The sequence below is a fragment of the Corvus kubaryi genome, unplaced genomic scaffold (assembly GCF_017639235.1).
Source record: "Corvus kubaryi isolate FWS band 111438036 unplaced genomic scaffold, C.kubaryi_AGA036_p1.0 37396, whole genome shotgun sequence".
NCBI classification, from domain to species: Eukaryota; Metazoa; Chordata; class Aves; order Passeriformes; family Corvidae; genus Corvus; species Corvus kubaryi.
The window spans coordinates 10,684,988-10,704,337 of record NW_024581135.1 but is presented as its reverse complement, the minus strand read 5'-3'; the positions used below and the strand labels follow the sequence as shown (position 1 = coordinate 10,704,337).

At 43.2% G+C, this 19,350-nt stretch overlaps 1 protein-coding gene across 5 annotated transcripts in view; it reads right to left on the bottom strand.

Annotated features, from left to right (window-relative positions):
- Positions 1–19,350, bottom strand: part of SEMA5B (semaphorin 5B) — a 271,422-nt gene that overhangs the window by 199,663 nt on the left and 52,409 nt on the right. The window lies entirely within an intron of this gene.

Genomic DNA, 19,350 nt, shown 5'->3' with positions numbered 1-19,350 from the left:
CTGATCATGTGCTATATAGGTACAAAAAAATATTTTGACAAAACACCCTGGGAGTGTTACCTTTCCTATGGTCCTGAAACACTACTAGTATAACTTTCATAGGTTATTATGCAACTGCTTCAATGACTCATATGAGGGGTGGATTAAATCTGTGACGATCCCCAGCCAAAAAGATTGAGTTACTGCAGCAAAATCTCTTGCACTGACTCCTGATAATTTGCATTTACTTTCTTCAGCCTTTACAGCTTCTTTCTTTGACACTTACTGCCAGTGCAACTGTGGCATTGCTTTCAGTGAATATCACAAACACTTTGTGACTAATTTTTTACCAAAGAGCAGAAAAGATCTGAGAGCCACTGGGATTGCAAGCCCTCCAAGCACCATACAAAGTTAGGGCTGGAACAGAAACCTAGAAGCAAAAACTTAGAATCTCACAACTGGAGTAAGGAGTTTGCAGCTAAAGTGGCTTATACATCCAGTAAGGGATGCTGCAGAACCAAGAGACAGGGCAGATTGCAAAAATGGACTCCTTTGTACTGCAGAGGAACTCATGTCCACACCAGTACAGGTGTTTTCCTGCAAGTGTTTATGTGTTTGCACTGGGGAAAGAAACTTGACCAGCAATGAAACTGAAACTTTCTGGTAGCTGGAAACTCCTAATTTTCCACTTCTCCAATGAAAATCTCAAAGCTCAAAGAAGATTTCTATAAAGCAAAGTTTTTACAGGAATAAATTAATCTTCCAGCGAGCTCTCCAACACACACATCCATAGTATCATGTAACATGTAGTATTTAGGCTGACTTATTTTCCTTGCTAAAAGCAACACCACTCTATTTCTCTTTAGGACACCTCCCATTTTCATTTCAGATAATTACAGAATAAAATCTACTGTCTTCTCCGCTTCCATTGCTGTTGACAGAGACCCATGCCTAAAGACTTATTTTCCAGTGTACAGTTAGATCCCTAGCAAGCTCTGCCCATCAGATTATTCCATTAATTTTCCAAATGACATGAGATCACTGTTTTACGTTCATTTCCTGATGATTATCAAGGTCCTGGGAAGATTGCATTAAATTTTGAGCAAATCCTTATGAGAATTGTTACTTAAACACAGTAATCATCAGCTGTTTTGGACAATATGAGCCACTTCCATGCACTGAATGTTACCATTTCATTTTCAGACATTGCAAAACTCATCAGCAGGCAATCATTAATTGTTAGCTGGGATCCCTATGCAACCTCATCAATTAGGTGTTTTGTGCCTATATATAAAATATATTTAAAATAAAGCAAGAACTATCAACTGTGTATCTGTGCTACAAAGAGATAAAGAGTTTTGTTAATCACTTGTCTTCATTATATCAGAATCACTGATTTAAATATCAGTATCAGTTCTTGCACTGTCCACCAATTCCAGTAAATTTTCAGTGGAAATACATTTAGTTCACGTTTACTCAGATGTGAGGTTCTGGCAGTATGCATTTGTAGTCTCTTTTTCATAAAGCCTTCCTGGCAACACAGATACAAGGCTGGTTTCAGACAGGCTCACAAAAAGTGCCGTAAGCAGTCAGGAGCCCAAGAGCCCATTTGGAGCAGCAAGCCCTGCAAGTGGGGAATTAAGATCACCCATTGCATTACAAGAGCTGTAGGGTCAGCTCTGCTTCAAGGAAACAGCAGGAGTGGAATACAAGAGTAAGATTTTCAACAGGTACCTCAGAGGTGTCCAGCTGTCTCCTCAACACAGTGGGGAGTGAAGCACCCAAGCCCCCCACAACCTGATGAAGAGTCTCCCCCAGCCTTTCTATAACACAGTTCTGACCAGGCACAAAAGTCACAAGGCTGTAAATCTCCATGTGGTCTCACATAAATCTCACCTGTACAACCACAGCACACTTGACTTTTTGTTTCATATTGTGAAGATACAAAATATCCAATTTCTTTCTTCAGTGTTACAGAAACAAGGATTCCCAACATGTACCAATGCTACTGCAGTGCCTTTATTCAAACACGGATTATTAAGGCAACTAATGGTCGTGATGGACAAGGCCAACAAAATGGCAATTGGACTTCTCTGTTGAACCCACTGTATCAGACAGGAAAGACTGAACTCCACACTCGCTGATTTCAGAAAACAGAGTATTTCTACCTAGTTTGTCATAACTACCTCATTAAGCAAACAATTTCCCTTTCTGCCTGCCCCGAACCATCTAAAAGTTTAGCCTCATTTCCAATTTGAATTTGCCCTTTATTAAATTGAATTCACTGTTCCTTGTGTTACTACTTGTGTTATGTATCATTTCTTCTTCCTGGTATTAAATGACCCTTAAGATGATCATCCTGCCATTAAGCATTTCTCTAGATGAAACTGGCTAAATTCATTCCTGCTCCTGTAAGTCCTTTAATGTTGCAGTCTTCCTTTGGAGTCTGGTTTCTGAAGTTAAGAGCATGATCTTGGTGCATGATGCTACAGGTGTGATCTTAGCAACAGCATAATGACACATTTGTTAATTCTCTTTCCCCGATAAAGCTGTTTTTCAACCTTCATTAAAATGAGCCGTGTTTTGGTAACTTCCATCAGCAAATTCTTCTTTTCCTGACTGCTTTCATTTTGCATCACTCATCTCAGGATAGATTTGCTGGTTCAGACCAGACACTTCCCTTGTGGCACCACAAACATCTATACATGGAATTAAAAACTATTGGGTCTCAGTGCTGCCCAAGCCTTTCGAGAGCTGGCAGTCAGGTTCACAGTGATGTGAGAGGCACTGGATCATGCTGTCAAACAGGAATGAAGTTAAGAACTCTTATGTTTTCCTAAATCTTGAGCTGTGGTGTACAGGACTTATTGTGGAGTCACGCACTATCCACCACCAGTAAGGTTAATGCAGTTGTGAATTTCAACTGAATTGCCTCTCTCTTCATTTACATATTATTTTAATTCAGCTGGTTTTCATATGCATTCTACCTTCTAACTGTTCAAGTGCAATTTGACACAGTCATTTCCTTACTTGTGATCCTTTCCTGTATGTCCTTCTCTGGACCTGGACCAAACCCCTTCCTTTGTTACAGAAAACTGCTGGGTAACAGACCAATTTTCAATGCATCTGTGTGAACAAGAGCAACAACTACTGAAAGGAGCAGATTTTGAAGTGAATCAAGGATGTAAATGAGTGCAGGAACCAAAAGCTATTTTGGAAAGACATTTCTGAGCTACCTTAATAGGCTCAGCCTGCCATATTTCAAAACAGCATCAATGGACAGAAGTAATAAAAATTCTCTGATCAGTTTAAGCACAGACATCCCTCACAGTTGTTATCTGCATGTGTGCACATGCACTCACACAATCACACATGCTTCTTCACCTGTAGGATCAAACCTCTTAAAATTCTTCCATGATTAATTTGAAAATAATTTATAACCCAACCAGAGACCCACCTAGAAGACTGCTAACAGTACCTACAATCTGCCCTCCAAAGGTGTTCGCTTCTAAGGCTTTTTTTTTTTTTTTAACAAATATGGATATGGACATAGATATAATCTGAGCACATTTATGTGTCTATATATATATGTTTGTGTATATATGTACGTGTGTATGTACGTATATGTCTGTATATACTGTATATATATGTATGTGTGTAAGTATAGATGTGTATGTATAGCTACACAGACACTTATTTGTAATTTTGGCCTCATATGCCCCCAAACAGCGAAGCACTTGAAAATTATTCTTCCAGTGGGGCTATGGCAGCATGGTGAAAATCTCTCTGCTCTTAATTAGTCAAAGGCTCTTAAACTCATGGAGTTATAAACTGCCAGAAGTAGAAATCTATTGAATGTAAGAAATGTGCTTTAGATAAGCAGCAGGGAATAAAGTACAAGATGGTCCAGTGTTACTTGTCTTGACGAAGTTTTACTTTCCCTGGATCAGCAGCAGAGCTTTTCGTATTCCTTCTTTACTTTTAATGAAACTTTACAGAATCTCCCCTGTACCCTGACCTGGGATTCTTAAAAGAAATGCAACAGCCTATATATTTTTCTGATTATATTTTCCAGAGCCAATTTCACACAGGCTGTTTATAAGTCACTCACCAGAAAGCAGAAAAGAAGAAAAGAACATTTTCCATTTCTTTACTAAAAAGCAAAAAGCCTCAAACCAAACAAAATTGTACACAGCTGTGTGACACCAGCAGTGACTTTTATGATACCATATGCCCCGCTGAACGGTGTTTCACTCAGCTGATGTAGCCTTACCGAAAGGTTAATAAAGAGGCATGATCTTTGGCTAATAAAGGCCAAGTCTGTTATAAAGGAGATAGATTTCAATTTGCAAGGAGAAGGAGGGGAGGAAAAGAGACAGGCAGGAGAAACCTGTGCTAAGGGCACTGTTGGCATGCCATGATTTGCAATGCAGGGACAAGGGGCCCTTTATGGGGTTTCACTATGACACCACATGGGGCAAGCAGAGCCAAAGCCCCCTGCATGGTTCTTTCCCTGGAGCCACACGGCAAACTCAGAGTTTGTTTCCCAGCTTAAGGATAAGAGAAACCAACGTCTCAGTTCTCATCTGCTTCTGTATTTGACACTACTTATCGCTTCGATGGATTGTGTTACAACTGAGAAGATATGAGGGGGTTGCCAGTCTGGGGGGCTTTTTCATCTAGGATGCAAAAGAAAGTCTGAGATGCAAACCACTTTAGAAGCATACACATGGAATTTTGAGATGCACGGTCCCTGAGAGATGGGGCTAGGCCACCCACAGGCACCAAAGAGCCTTCAGAGATAAGAGGGATCCTCACCTGCTCTTTCTACCACTGTTGAGAAAGTGGGAAACCAAGGCAATTTTTGCTGAAGCAAGCCTTCCTTTCACACATGCAGACATTTCTGCAGAGCCTGGCAGGCTTCTTCCAGCCTCCCAGGAAAGCATTTTCAGCGAAAGCATTTTCAGCACACCCTCTGTCCCAAGACCCCGTGTTCCCCCCATACACACTCAAATCCCATCAAGGTAAACAAGCCATAAGACTTCAGGATTAGGTCTACTGACCTCAGAAGGAATTTTGCTCAAACAAGCATTAAGCCTGGAAAGATTTTGTCCTTACTGAGAGGCTTCTAAAGGTTTCCCACATAAGAGTTTCAGGAAAATGACTTGTGGAATTTACATCCCGCTTTGCTCCCTCAGACACTTTGGCAGCTTTTTCTGGAGGACACCAGAGCTGGCACTCAGACAAGACATCAGCTCACAGCCTAACAAATTATTGATTCTCTCCTCACTTTGAAGCAAGGCAACAACAAACTCCTAAATGCACTGCATCCTTCAATATCTCCCTCTGGAGAAATACCCGTCTGTAACACTGGCAGTAAGGAGGTGTTTCCATCTCAGGCCTTCTCAGGTGGACAGAGCTCTGTGCCTACGTATTTTGTTCTTGATGACCAGGTGAGATTTCTGCATAGACCGACTTTCAAATCCACACTCAGACACAGCGAGACACATGTACAAATGTCTGAGTGCACATATATGAAATAAATTGAAGTTGGAATGCAAAAGGTGTCCATCAGAAAATGGGGTTAAGAGTTTGTTTTCCCCAGTATTACATTATTAAGAGGCAAACAGAGTTTTCCATGCGTCATACACTTAATGAGCTCCAGACTGAGGACACAGAAAGATCTTGACATTGGCTTGAAGAAACAAAATGTTCAAAATTATCTTGACAAGTTGAGGCAGTTCATCACAAACGGCACATCACCACATGAGCATCAGTTTTGTGAAATTCCTGTTATTTCTCTGCAACTAATGGCAACGTGCCCCATGCTTACTTGTTTTCCGCCAGCTTTCTTCGCTGGCCGCTCACTAGCGATGTAGGTTCTCCCCTGACCCACTGCTCTGCAAGGGCTGTGCCTTCTGCTGCCGGTGGTATCCCAACTCTGCAGCCCCCAAATGCCAAAACCAGCGTGCAGCCGCTAAAAAGTGCTGGTGACTCAGTACTACACTCATGTCACAAGCAGACTGAAGAGTAACATCCACTTCTACCTCTCTGAATGTAGTTGTGGGAGCAGCTTTCCCTTGTGTCAAGGGCTAGAAATGAGGCCATTTGATGGAATCCATCACAGAATGCCTTGTTGGCATATACAGGAGAGGCCAGGAACTGAACCCAAGAGCTGCGGCTCGCAGTCGTTCAATACATCTCGTATGCGATGCCTCGTGTCATTGCCTTGCACCAGCTCGCATCAGGACTAGAAAGGGGTCCCTTGGGCAAATTCTGCATTCTCACAACTTAGAATACAGATAAATCCAGCAGCTCATCTATTCTGCATTGAAATGCTTCCCCTGCACCTGAAATCAATATGGTCTTCATGTAAATTTTTACTACATGTGCTGCATGGCTTCTAAACATTCATTCAGTTGACATACCTAAATAGCTCAGAAAATGGTATTATAGCTTAGCAAGTCAATGATCTACAATTTTATATCTCCCTAACCACATATTTATAAACAACACTATCAACATTGTTAAGGCTACTGTGTGAAACCTTCATACCATTTCCAAATGTATTTTTTGCAAACGCTACTTTTATCAGAAACATTAAACAGCAATTTTTTTTTTTTGCTTCAGGCACGCTTTTCTGATCAAGATTGATACAACAGAGATTTCAAATGTGCAAAATATTCTGTACCACAAATACTTTTCATTGTCCCTGTGAATTGCAGTACGTCCCAATTTCAAGAGTTTGCTTTGCTTTAGATAACGTTGCCAAGTTACTAAAAAAAACCATCAGCAGTGGACTGTTTGCATCCCAGGGTCATAATAACGTATCCTGGTGATACTGAAACATCAAGATGTAAACAATAAAGAGACGGAAGGATGTTGACCCAAGTGGACAAGTCTAAAAAAACTGCATTTCTAAGCAAAGCAGTATTTAGACCATTGGATAGTACTGGTATGGGTACCTGCAGAACTAGGTGCCAATTTTAGCATTTCTCAGATGAATTTGTAAACTGAGTTCATATGTTGGGCTCACAGCAGAATAGAGACCTCAACAGATGCAGATTCCTGTACACTGAAGAGGCTGGAATAATCACTCCTAGCCCCAAGGCAGAGAAATAGGAGAACATTTGTTTTCAATATTTAAATCAACTGACACTGCAGGATGTCTTGTCATTAATACAAACATACATAATAACAGGCAAAGGACAGCACTGAAATAGACACCTATCCTGCTGGATGGTTTTGCAGCCTTAAAATACCCTGGATAGAAATCAAATATGAGCCACCATTAGCTGCAGCAACAGTTTTTAGGAGATGGACTGACAGCAAGACAAGGCAGATCATGTATATCTTTTATTGGACTAATACATAAGCTGTAACACATGAGCCTTCGGGCCAAAAAAGTCTTCAGGGGGCTGGCAGCAGAAAGAACATTTCTGGCCTGAAAACATCTCAATGTTTCGAGCCAACACAAAGTCTCCACCTCTGCCCATTTTATCTCAAGCAGCTGAAAATATTTTTTGCAGCCTGTTTGTGACAGTGACAATGACAACCTGCACAAACCCAGCAGGCCCAACAGAAAAGTCCTTACTGCCTAAGTGCTCTGTTTGGGCTCTGTCCATCCAGGCTATTTATAGAGCAACCACAGGGACACTCACAGCCCAATCATGGTGACGTGGCACGTTTTTCAAGAAGTACAGTCACAAAATTAACAATTCTCTGTGAAAACACACAAATGATTTCAGCTGTCACTAGTACTTGGGTGTCCCTGGAAGTGACCATTGCAAATTTGTTGCAATTACAGTGCAACTTGAGGAAAAATTCTGTTGTCAAGGTGTTTCTCAGAGACTAAGGGATTTGGCCAGGAGTGACTTCCATCTCTTTTGATAACGTTTCCATATAAACATAAGGGCCACTTAGCAGAGACTTGAACAAGGTGTTTCCAAACTAAAAGACTGAGGGGGTGCTGGTTGAGTTAAAAAGCTCGCTCTGAAACTTGGCACTGCAATAATTCAGACCCCGCAGAGACAATCATAGAAGCTAAAAAGAAAAACAACTTTACTGTTCTTCACATAATATCACAAAATTTGTGAAACACAGAGAGTTTAAGCAATCTGGCCTCCAGGATCAGAAACTTAACTGTGATCTCTTGCATTTGCAAAACCCCTTTTGCAGCAGACAACAGGATGCATTTTTCAAGTCTCTAGGAAGCACATGAGTATTGAAATAGGGTTTCCAGCAGCAGCAAGGCTGAAGTGCTCAGAAAATCTTTGGAAATTTTTTTCCTTGAGCGAAAACAATTTGTGGTATCATATCACTTCTGCTAAAATTGTGTCTGAAAGGCAAAAAAGGGAAGAAAACTGGGAAAGTTATGAAAAGGGGAAAATCAGATGTGGAAAAGTTTTGAAAAGCATAAGACATTCCAAAATAAGGTTTAGTTTCTGCATATTGTGTATTATGCATCTGAAGATAAACATTTCTTAAAACAAAGCATTTCTGTGAACCCCATACAAAGCTTCCTCTCTCCCTCACCTCAGAATTTCCTTTCCGGTTTTGAAATTTTCTGTGCTTCATCCTATTCAGAATAAGTGCAAACATTAAAATCCTACATAAAACATAGCTTTTGTCCATACCATAACTTACACCTAAAACTCCGTTCTTCTTTTTAAGGACAATGTACCTGAGCAGTTCACAAAATGTTCTGTGCCTCTTTATTAAGCATCTAAATATTGTTTAAAATATAAACTCAGCTGGTTAGGAAGACATGAAGCCAGGTAGCCATAAGCATACACCAGACTGCATTTTCAGACAAGTCAGTTAGAAGCATAAGGCTATGAATAATCTGATCCCAACTATCCCAACAAATAGGAAAAATAATGAAAGCAAAGGGGAGAGGGAAAGAATTCAAACAAGCAGTGTATGTATGATAACAACAGTGCCGGAGCATCACTGTAGTGTAGCCAGGCTGTGGCAGGCGATAACATTCATTCCCCAGAGAAACCTTTAGGTTTATGACAAATCAGGGATGATGCTCAACAGCCCTTTGATGAGCTCTGCAACAGCTGCTGAGGTCTGTGTGCCACTGCAACACAGCTGGAAATGCACAGTGCCACAGCATTAACTGGATAATAACTCAGGGCTTGCCAAGCACTGAGTATCACTAACTTTTTCTGATGAGTTATTTGTGTCCATAATCGGCTGTGAAACTCTTTAGGAAAGATGTTCTCTGAAAAGGAGGATTTATCTGCAAAGCAAGCCACTGTTGTTAACAAAGTTGTCTGGCCTCAAAGACTTAACAAACCAGATTCAAACTCATGTTGCAGGCTTAAGGCAATTAAATGTTTTCCAGTGATGGAAATTTAAGGAGTTTTTAAAAGACAGAAAACATGGTAAATGAATGAATTGTTGGACCTTTGTCTATGAACAGGAAGATGAGCTGGGGGAGCAGAAGAACTACAATGCACCCATCACAGTAGGATCAAGGATGAAAAATTTTACATCATTGGAGGGCCATTTTTGACTTTGAAAAAAATCCTAATTGTGATCTTGATTGCAAGACGTCATGTGCTCTGATAAAGGCTGGCACCAGCCTTCCCAGTGAGCAGAATCCAGGGAACAAATTGTGGCCCAGACAGTTCCAGTTCCCTCAGTCCTGCCAGAGAAAAGCTGTATCCACTTCACTGCAAGAAACATTAAACATCAGGCTGTGTGCAGCCACCCTACAGGGAAAACAAGGGGCAGAACCAAGCTTGTTGCTTCCTTTCACTCTGTCATGGTGAAATGAGTCAGTGAAGGAGGAAATATTGTGGACACACAGTGGGGGACTAGACTCTTCCCTGTGCACAGGGACAGGGCAAGCCAACCTAGCTCTTTGAGTTTGGCTTTTTTTGTGCATAGTACAAGAAAATCCTTGGCACAGATCTCAGCCAAAGGATCTCTCCTTTTGAGTGATTGTTCTGGCCAGTTACAGGAGTGTCTCTCAGCTGGTGGTGGAACAGCGCTGCAGTTGTTGTCACCATTCCTGGAATCGGGATCATCTGCAGCTGCTGTGTTCTTGGTGAGCCCGTGAATCACTGCTCACAAAGAGGTGACACAGGAGGGTATGGCAAGTGAGGATGATCTGCAGAAGGAAGGCAGGGGGTACATTCCTGTGTTTACCTAAATACATGAAAAATCAGCCTCAGTCCAGATTTAGACATTCACACATTGCCGTACTGACCAGTCTTTTCCTATCCCACACAGGTCAAAGGCATCTGCCTTAAAGGATGTAAATTAAGTAACAATCATTGACTTCTCCTTCATTACACTAATGCCTAGAGCATGGAAAGGGGGGCAGGGGGAACCCGGCAGAATCTTACTCTGATTTACATCAAATGCCATTTGTACTTTTCACCAGCTGCCTGAGGGGGAAGAAATCCACAGAATGAATATGGGGGGGGGGTCTTCACCATCACCAAAAGAACAGAAGCACAAGAAAAGAGCAGATGGGAGAGGATGAAAAGAGGAAAAGGAAGTATTTCAGAGAAGTGAGTTTATAGCTGCTGTTTCTCCAGCATTTCACAGGTTCAGATTAAGCACGTACACTGAGGAAGGAGAAGAGGTTTCTACAGCCAACAGCGAAGGCTGTGGTACTTTCCCAGAGGTTTCTACTACTCTGAAGCTGAGTCCCAGGAAATGTTCCATAATAGACTTTTAGACATGACAGTGATGAGAGATTCCTTGTAAGAGCACCAGTTTTGCCAACATTAGAGGAAAAGGACCCATTTTAATGGATCTCAGCATGTTTGACCAGCCTAGTCTTGTAGTGAGGGTAGGGACAGAGCCCACACAGCCCACAAAGACAAAGACAGAGAGCATTCACTACAGATGCCTGTTCATGGAGCTGTATCAGTGAGTAACTGACAGAACCTGTTGGTGCAGAAAGTTCCCCAACAGGAGCTACAATGATGAGAAAATCTATATTCCTCATACTCTCCTTGGACAACCTCGTAATGACTGCACAGGGCACAAACTCCTCTTACTCTCCTCACGTGACAATCCAGGTGGGTCAGGCTGAGCTCTCACGGAGAAGGTGGCAATCAAGCAGAACAAAACAACATCCAGCCTGGTTGGACTGTATCCCCAAGCAGTCTCAGTGGTAATCAGGCCTTTTATTCCGTTGTGCATGATGACCCATCAGGAGAAACCATCATTGTCAATGCTCAATTTTAACCCAAATCTTGCACTGGCCGGTCATTTCTTTAAAGCGCTGGTTTCTATAGTTACGCAAAAATGAGTGCTGTTCCTGGCTCCTACGGAAATGAGACCAAACGTGCAGTTTGACTTTCTCTTCTTCCTACTAACTTGGGAACTCACGGACCAGCTTTAATCAAGAGCAGAGAAGAGTGGAGGCTTCCGGGATAAGTAAGTTCTTACAAATTTCATGAACACAAGCTCTGGAAAGGACATAGCTTCAGGAAAGGCTGAAAGGTGAACTGAGGCTAAGGAAGACACAGCTCTGCCTGGCTACAGAAGCAAAACAAACAAACAAAAATCAGCCAAATTAATTGCAGAGAAATTACCTTTCCCGAACATAAGGTTTAAAAAACATTTGTTTCTAAGGATCATTGAATTAATAATCATGAAAACCATTGATTTTTCCAAAAGTTATTTTATTTCCCATCATTAATTCATCTTCTTTGAACTGCTAAAGAGATGTGCATGGGAATGGCAAACTGAAAGTGTCCTACCTGTGCCACATCAAGATGATGCTATCTCAAGGCACTACAGCACCCTTTGTTCCCTCACTAAATCTGCCCCGGGGGTAAGTCCAACATACCAATGGGATTTAGCCAAAACTGCCACTGCAGACCACAGCAGAGATAAGGCTGGCATTTCTGGTATTGCCTTAACTAGGGTGGTTTAAGATGCCAGTATTTCATGCCTCCTGAGCAGGTCTACCATTCAGCTCCCATTTACATTGTCACTGATGGAGGGGGCACCCACAGAGAATTAGAGCTCTGAAAATATCTCCATGCAGACAAGGCCAAAGAGGCCTCCTCCTCATGGTGATTTACTTCACTGCAGCAATGAAAATTCCTGTCTGGAACCAAGTGCCTGACTGCAAACTTACCACAGCTCCACGGCTAGCAGAGTCAAAAGGTCACAGCATTTATTTGTTGCTCTTCCAAGATCACTTTCCCATGAACTAGATGGATTCTCAAATGCCTTCTATTGCACAGAAGACTGTGATTAATCTAAGTCTTGGTTCAATTTGGGACTAGCAGTGTTTTCTTCAAAAAACTCTGTATTAAATTCACTCCTTGGATTCTTAGCAATCTTAAAACTGGACAATTCGTTTTAAACTAGAACATATAAAGGTCGTCTTTTGCTCAGCAAATATAATGACTGCAGAAAATAAATTGCTCTAATTCTTAATGTAATTCTTTGCCCAGCAGAGGAAGAATTCCACGTTCAGGGTCTTCAGCTGCTCTCTTTTTCCCCTCTCCGTGTTAAATGCAGGGAAGAAGTCTGTTCTGCTCCCAGTCCTGCTACCCACCCTGTGTGCTGTTGCATGTAAAACTCAAATTTCATGTGTGTTTTCTCAGCTAATAAAAGTGCTCCTCTGTCTCTGAAGTATGGTATTATTTAATTTTTATGTAATATAATAGAACATGATTTTATACAATCTCTCATAACTTCCTCTTCTTCATAAAGCTGCAGTTCCTGGAGCCATGTTGTTACACAAAATTCCCATTACACCAAAAGAAAAAAAGAAAAGAAAAAAAAGAAGCTTTTAGCGCTCAGGGTAAGAAAGAGGAGATTTCAAAGGTGAAAATACTGTAGGTTCAAAAAACAGACGAGCCCTAGCAAATCCTGTTACAGCAGTTTAAGACAAGACATCACCATCCCCAGATGTTTGCCTCAACCATTTGCTAGAGGTTTCCATTGCTTGAAGCAACGGGCAGAGCAGAACATGTGTCTGCACTTAAGCACAACAGCTTAGAGCCAGAGATCTCGGTGCATGGCCATCAGCCTCACTTTTGAGCTAAAGGAGGGGGTTTTGCACAGAGCTGGAGGCAGCACAGGCTTATCTGTCCTTCTGCCTATTCTGCCATGAAACAGGGGCCCTGACAGACAGGGCTGGGCAGGCAGTGGGGCCACGTCTCTGGCCCCAGGTTCATCCCCCTCCTTTAGTACCCCAGCATTTCACTCAAGCTGTTTTGGAAACAGCAATGCTAATGCTGCCAGGTCAGGTTGGCTTCCCTGTTCAGTCACTCTGTAACCCCAGCTCTGCAATGTCCTCTGTAATCCCACCCTGGTCTTGCAACATCCCTCTTCCAAATCTCCTGACATCCCCTCATGACAGACTCTGTCCCACACCCCCAGCCAGGACATGGCTTTCTCCCTGTACAGCCTTGCATGCGGAGCTGAACGCTGCCCTTGCCAAGCTGACAGCCAAGCCCAGTCAGCCACCATGGCACTAAGGCGACTGCTTCTCCATGGAGGCATTGATTTGGCTCCCTGTCCTCCACCCAACTGTAGCATTTTCATTTGCCAGTCACAGGAATGCTTCTTGTCCCTTTCCAGGAGAGTATCTGTGCATCAGGAACCATCAACAGCAGTGATCCAGTGATCCAATTGCTCTGCAAAAGGAGCTTGGGGATACAGATGTTGGCTACACATAACCTGGCCACAGTTTAAACTCATGACCTTGGGGGTTTACTCCCCCCAAATACAACACTTAATTCTGAGATTGCCTTTCCACCCCAAACACTCATCAAAACATTAATAAGGCATGAGGCCTTTGAAGCTAAAATGGGCACATTCCCACTGGGAAAACAGCCATCCCAGAAGTCTCAAGCCTGGCAGGAAACTGGCTTTCCAAGAGCCTGGAGTTATGTGGGACAAGCTAAATGATGCTACTCAACAACTGTTTCCCAGAGAAATACAGCAAGGGCCATGACAAGGCCAACAAAGACTAAAAATACCCCAGAGTTTAGCCCACGCTCTACATATTGTTTCATTTAACGTGCCATAATTGATGCCTTCTGTCCACACAGAGCGACGTATGAAGTGCAACACCATCACACAACTGGGAACAGCAATGCCTAAGAGACTCAAAGACAAGGGGATAGTGGTGCTGTTCACCACAGAAGACACCAGAGTCTCAGGGATAAGAGCAAATCGAGGGGAATGCCTCAGAAGGAAAAAATCTCCTCACAGGGTAATGGGAAGCTGGAGTAAAAATTCAGCAGTTTAGGTGGATCCCAGCAATTTGGTACGTGTAGCTGCCTTCAACATTTAAATTTCTCTGAGTTATGTCTACAAATTGTACTTATCTGAGACTGCAAAGCATCTGTTTAAAGCAGGCTCTAATTTGAGACATTTTTCCCTTTGATAATATGACGGCATCAAATTCCAAAGTGCTAAAAACCAGACAAAAATCAAGAGCTGAGATGCTGCAAGATGTGACATTTTTCATGTAACAGCAAGCCAGTCTGACACTCTCATGGATCCCAGCATGCTGTTACTACGTGAAGCTCTAATGCCATTGATAATAGTTAAAGGATGGCAGTTATGTTTCAGGAGTCAAAAATAATTTAAAAACCTTGAAGTGTCTTTAAACAAACGTTACTGAAACCTCTCCTTGTGGTCCTTGAATTCTCATGGGGTAGACACTATACCCTTCATGTAACCCCTGGCTGCTGATTAATGAAACTTGGCAAAGGGTAGCAAAGCCATGCCAAAGGCAGCACAAAATCCCAAGTTTCTTCAGATCCCAGGGGTGAAAATGCACAGACAACAACAGCACCCCCCAATCATTTCCTGACTTCACTTAGCCAGAAGTTTGAGATAAGAGTGCTCAAATAGGCAGTGCTTTTCCCTCGGTGTTCCTGACAATGGCTCCACATTCAAAGCAATCACAGCCATCTCCTGTGTACAATTACAGCCTTTTACAGTCTCACCTTGTCTAACTCCCCACCACAGACCACGGGTCTAGTCAGACACTACGTGCATTTGCAGTGAGTTTTCATCTAGTTGCCTGAATCTCTGGCTCCTGTAGGAACTCTGCTGTCTGCAAAGTTAACAGGCATGAAAAAGTTGGATACAATTCTCAGGTAAGCTAAAACTGAGCTTTTTGGATCATTAGTGTTCATAGCACCTAATCATGCTACTGCAAGAATAACTAACCCTTTATGTTCTGTAGGTACTGGCCTGAGCTGCAAAGGTTGAGCAACCAGACTGGCTGTGTTCTAAATCACATCTCAGTTTTTCTGCTTTATTTATGACTAAAAAATGATAATCCACATGCCATGTGATCAGATAATCTGTACTCTGGTTTGCTCGCTCTGCAGCAAGATTCAAAAGACAATATTCAGCAAGCAGCAGCATCCCAGCTTCTTGTGTACAAACCAGCAGCTTGGGACCACTGGTGCACATATAGGTCAGAGCAACACACTGTAGTAACGATCAGATATAGCCAAGGTGACCTAAGGAAGGCTAGCCCAAGTCCCAGGTCTCGTATAGAGCAAGAAGGAATGCCTGTTCAGCCACAGCACTGCAGCACTCAAGATACCCCCAACATACGCCGTGCAGCAGGGAAGAGAGAAGAGCATTGTCGGGGAGGGAGCGTAACTCACTGCCTGCAGCCAAGGGCAGAGCCAGCCCTGGTTTGCTGCTGCACTGTGGTGGTGTTGCCAGAGATGCAAAGCCAGGAAAAGCCATCGAGACAAGTTTGCAACCAGTCTGACAAGTCAGCGCTAAAAATGACCCATGCAGATTTCCCACCCCGTGCAAAGCCACTATTCTTCAGATCAACAATGGGGTGTGAGGGCAAATGGCTTGCTATACATTAGAGCAATTAACTTTTATGCTGTTTGGCCATTTGCAGACAGAAATCCTTTCAAGCAGGGATCTTGGATGCAAGTAATTGATTTTTTTTAGTCAACTAAGGGACATTTCACAAAATGTATCCTATGTGTCACATATCATAATATGTACCAGGTCATCATAAATCCATGCTTCTCCCAAAGCTGCACCTCAGTCCTACTGCTCAAAGTTTGTCAGCTGTCCATGCCTAGCAGTTTCCATTGCATGTGGTAGATGGTAGGTGGTGTGCATGCACTGAGGCAGCAGAAAACCTGTTGAAGACATTCCAACAACACGTCTGGGGACAGCAGTGCAAAAATCCCAATCCCAGTTCGGCTTTTGATTTCCTCCTGTGACCCTGGTTAAGCATCTGTGTGCCAGCTTTCCTATCTGTGCAAGACCCCAGTTCCTGGGGTTCCTGCAAAGATTACCTTCTGTAAGGCTCTTAGAGAATTAAAATAAAGTATTTGCCTTGTGGTTGCACAGCTGTCCATGTGGAAGAGTCCTGGGCTTCTCAACAGAAATGCAACCAACAGCATCTGCAGCACTGCAACCGTGTTCTACAGAAAGGACTGAAACCTGTATTTAAAGAGAAGAATGGGAATAATTTTTAGCCAGCACCTAGGATGCTGCTGCTGAACTTTACAGGATGATTTAAGAATACTCAAAACTCCACTGTCCTGTATAAGAGTGAGACTGGGGAAGCTAAAAAAGAATACTAGGACGACAAAATGCGGAGAGAAAGTATCAGACAGGGACTATAAAAGAAATGCAAAATGTTAAATATCTAGGGAAGGCAGGGCAAAATAGGAAACAATATCCCAGGTATGAAAATCAGAAAAAGCCAGGCTATAAGAAATCCTTATATATCAGTGAGTGAGCAGTAGCTCCTCTGGGAAGAGGTCGGAAAGAATTAATTGAAAAGTGAAGTGGGAAAAGGTAATGAAGAAAGCACTGGTGTGATGCTTATAGACTGCTCAGAAAAGTCACGGTGAAAATGCTAATGAAGTGCACATTGTTAATTACCACTGAGCAAGACCCCCATCATGCCAAGGTGCAGGATCACAGAGCCTGAGCAGATGGGTTTGCTGACCATCCCATCACAAGCCATGGGTGAACACCAGAGAATTCACAGGGGCTCAGAGAGTAGGTGATGACAAAAGTTTGGGGCTGTGTGATGCAGAGAGAAAGAGGGATCTGTACATCCTCTTTTCTCCCCATGGAGCTACACACTGTCCTTGCTACACCAGCTCCATGGGCTACCAATGCACCAGGCTGAAAAGCAGCAGCACAGATCCAGGTGCCACATCCAGACCCACCATTTCTTGGTTGTCACACGATCAGCACATGGGCACGGCAGGAAGCTGGCCACACAGTACCACACAGACCCAGCTCCATGTGGCCAGATGTCAGGAAACATTGATCATTCAGATGGCTGGATCACAATATATGGCACTGATGGAGTACCTGTGATTACAAACGCACTTTGTGAGTATGAATGCAACCTCTGTCACTAGGAGACAAATTAATATTTGTCCTCATTATTCGGGAAGGAACTGAGACACAGAAAGGTTACATGATTTGTTCTACGCAGCAAAAGTGAACAGCAGAGCAAGGAGGATGATGACTGGCAAACAGTCGCCAAATTTCCTCCACACTCCCTGGTTTTCCTGTGCTCCTGGCTGTGACAGACTGCAGTACATTTGTACTGGCAGCTATGGGGACAAAGTACAAAACAGAGCTGGGACTGGGCATTCATACTGGTAAGAAGTCTATCCAGCTTTGTGATGGCAAACTGTAGATAAAGAGAGGTAAAAGCTTTTGCAAAATGCTACCCACTTCAGAGCCAATCCCTGGATATTAGGAGCTGGGAGAAGACATTCACAAAGAACCATTTATTCATGCAGACACCCCACAGAGCAGCCAATTTTTACCAGTGTCAGACACGGCAGATGCACAGCTCGAGTAGGAATCCAAATCTGGGCAGATTTTCCTAAAATTCCCACCAAAATCAGAAAAGAGACAGAAGTGCAGAGTGGACTTGCTACTGATACATATGAAGAGAGAACTTGAAACAATTCAGTTCCTGGCTGACATATCCTGCTTAGGGGCTATTTTCAAACCAGCAAGAAAAAGAGAATAAAAATATTTCCTCCACGGATCTGGACTTCTTTCCCTTCCTGTAATACTTTTGCTTTGCTTGCCAGATTGGAAACTGCTTCTGGCCAAAATGTCCCCACCAGGAACAGAAGAGAAAATGAGCTGTCTGCTAATAGATATCACCTAATAACAGAGAACAGAGTTATTTCACTTGCACTCCATGCTGGTATCTCTGAAGGTGAATTCATAAACCCTAAGTACTGGCTTGAACTTCTGACATCTTCACTGCTGAGCATCAGCCTCGCTGTGGGCTAACACTGGGTGCCTCATTCACCCTGGTCTTGTACCCTGTGAATTCACTAAGCCTGTGGTGCCCACAGGCAGCTTCTGGGCTGCACACTCAGATCTATTTCAAACACAGCCCCCAGGCTGAGCTGGTTACAATGCCAGCAGTGCAGCAGGTATGAGCATAAGTCACTGCTGCAGGTGAAGTGAGCTGATTGTCATTCATTTCTCACCCTGAAACCCCTTTGCATGCCCAGTCCAGCCCTGTCCCGCAGCAGAATGGTCGCACCTTTGCAGATCTTGTCTCTTCTCCCATCTCTGAATTAGGCTCAGTTCCCCCTCCAGCTCCCCAAGGCGTGCCATACGTATTTCATGGCCTTCAGCCACACGGAGAATTTAGACTGCCCAGAACTTGTAGGGTCAGGAATCTTGGCCATCTCTATGTTCAGCTAATGAAAAGGAAAGGAGCAACATTAGGTCTGGAGACAGCTGCACTGCTCTGGAAGGGAACTACTCAGAAGTACAGCTGCTGCTTCCCCACTTGACAGTGGCAGCAGGCAGGGACCTGCAGCCCCCTCAGGCTGCCCATTTTGATCTGCTCACACTCCATACCTTTTTTGAATTAGTATAAATTACTGCAGAAAGCAAGCAGCAAAAGAAGATCCCACCTCAAGAAATAATAAAGATTTCGATGAAAGAAGGTTGCAAATATGTCAGGCTGCATATTAGGGGACAGAGAAGCACACACAGGTGGCTACTACATTAAAAGTTGGCATTTGCAAACTCAGGGCCACTGAGTTTACTTTGTTGCTGTCTCTTCTCTTCCCCTCCCACACTGGATGGGAGGGCCTGACAACCTATAAAATCCAAATGCCAAGAAACAGCAGTTTTGTAATAATTTGTGCAAGTCAGGCTTATAGTGCTGGACAGGAGGAACTCCCAGAGCACCTGAGAAGCAAAAACATCTCAACCCTCACATCTAGAGGCAAGCTCCAGAAAATTCATAGAAATTTCCTCTGCTGAAAACCAGCCCTCAGTACCAGGATCCCACAGGGCAGCTGCTCCAGCCTCCAGCCCTCCTTGTGGTCCCCCACAAAAAGGAAGGAATCCTCAGGGAAATACCAGTGGGCC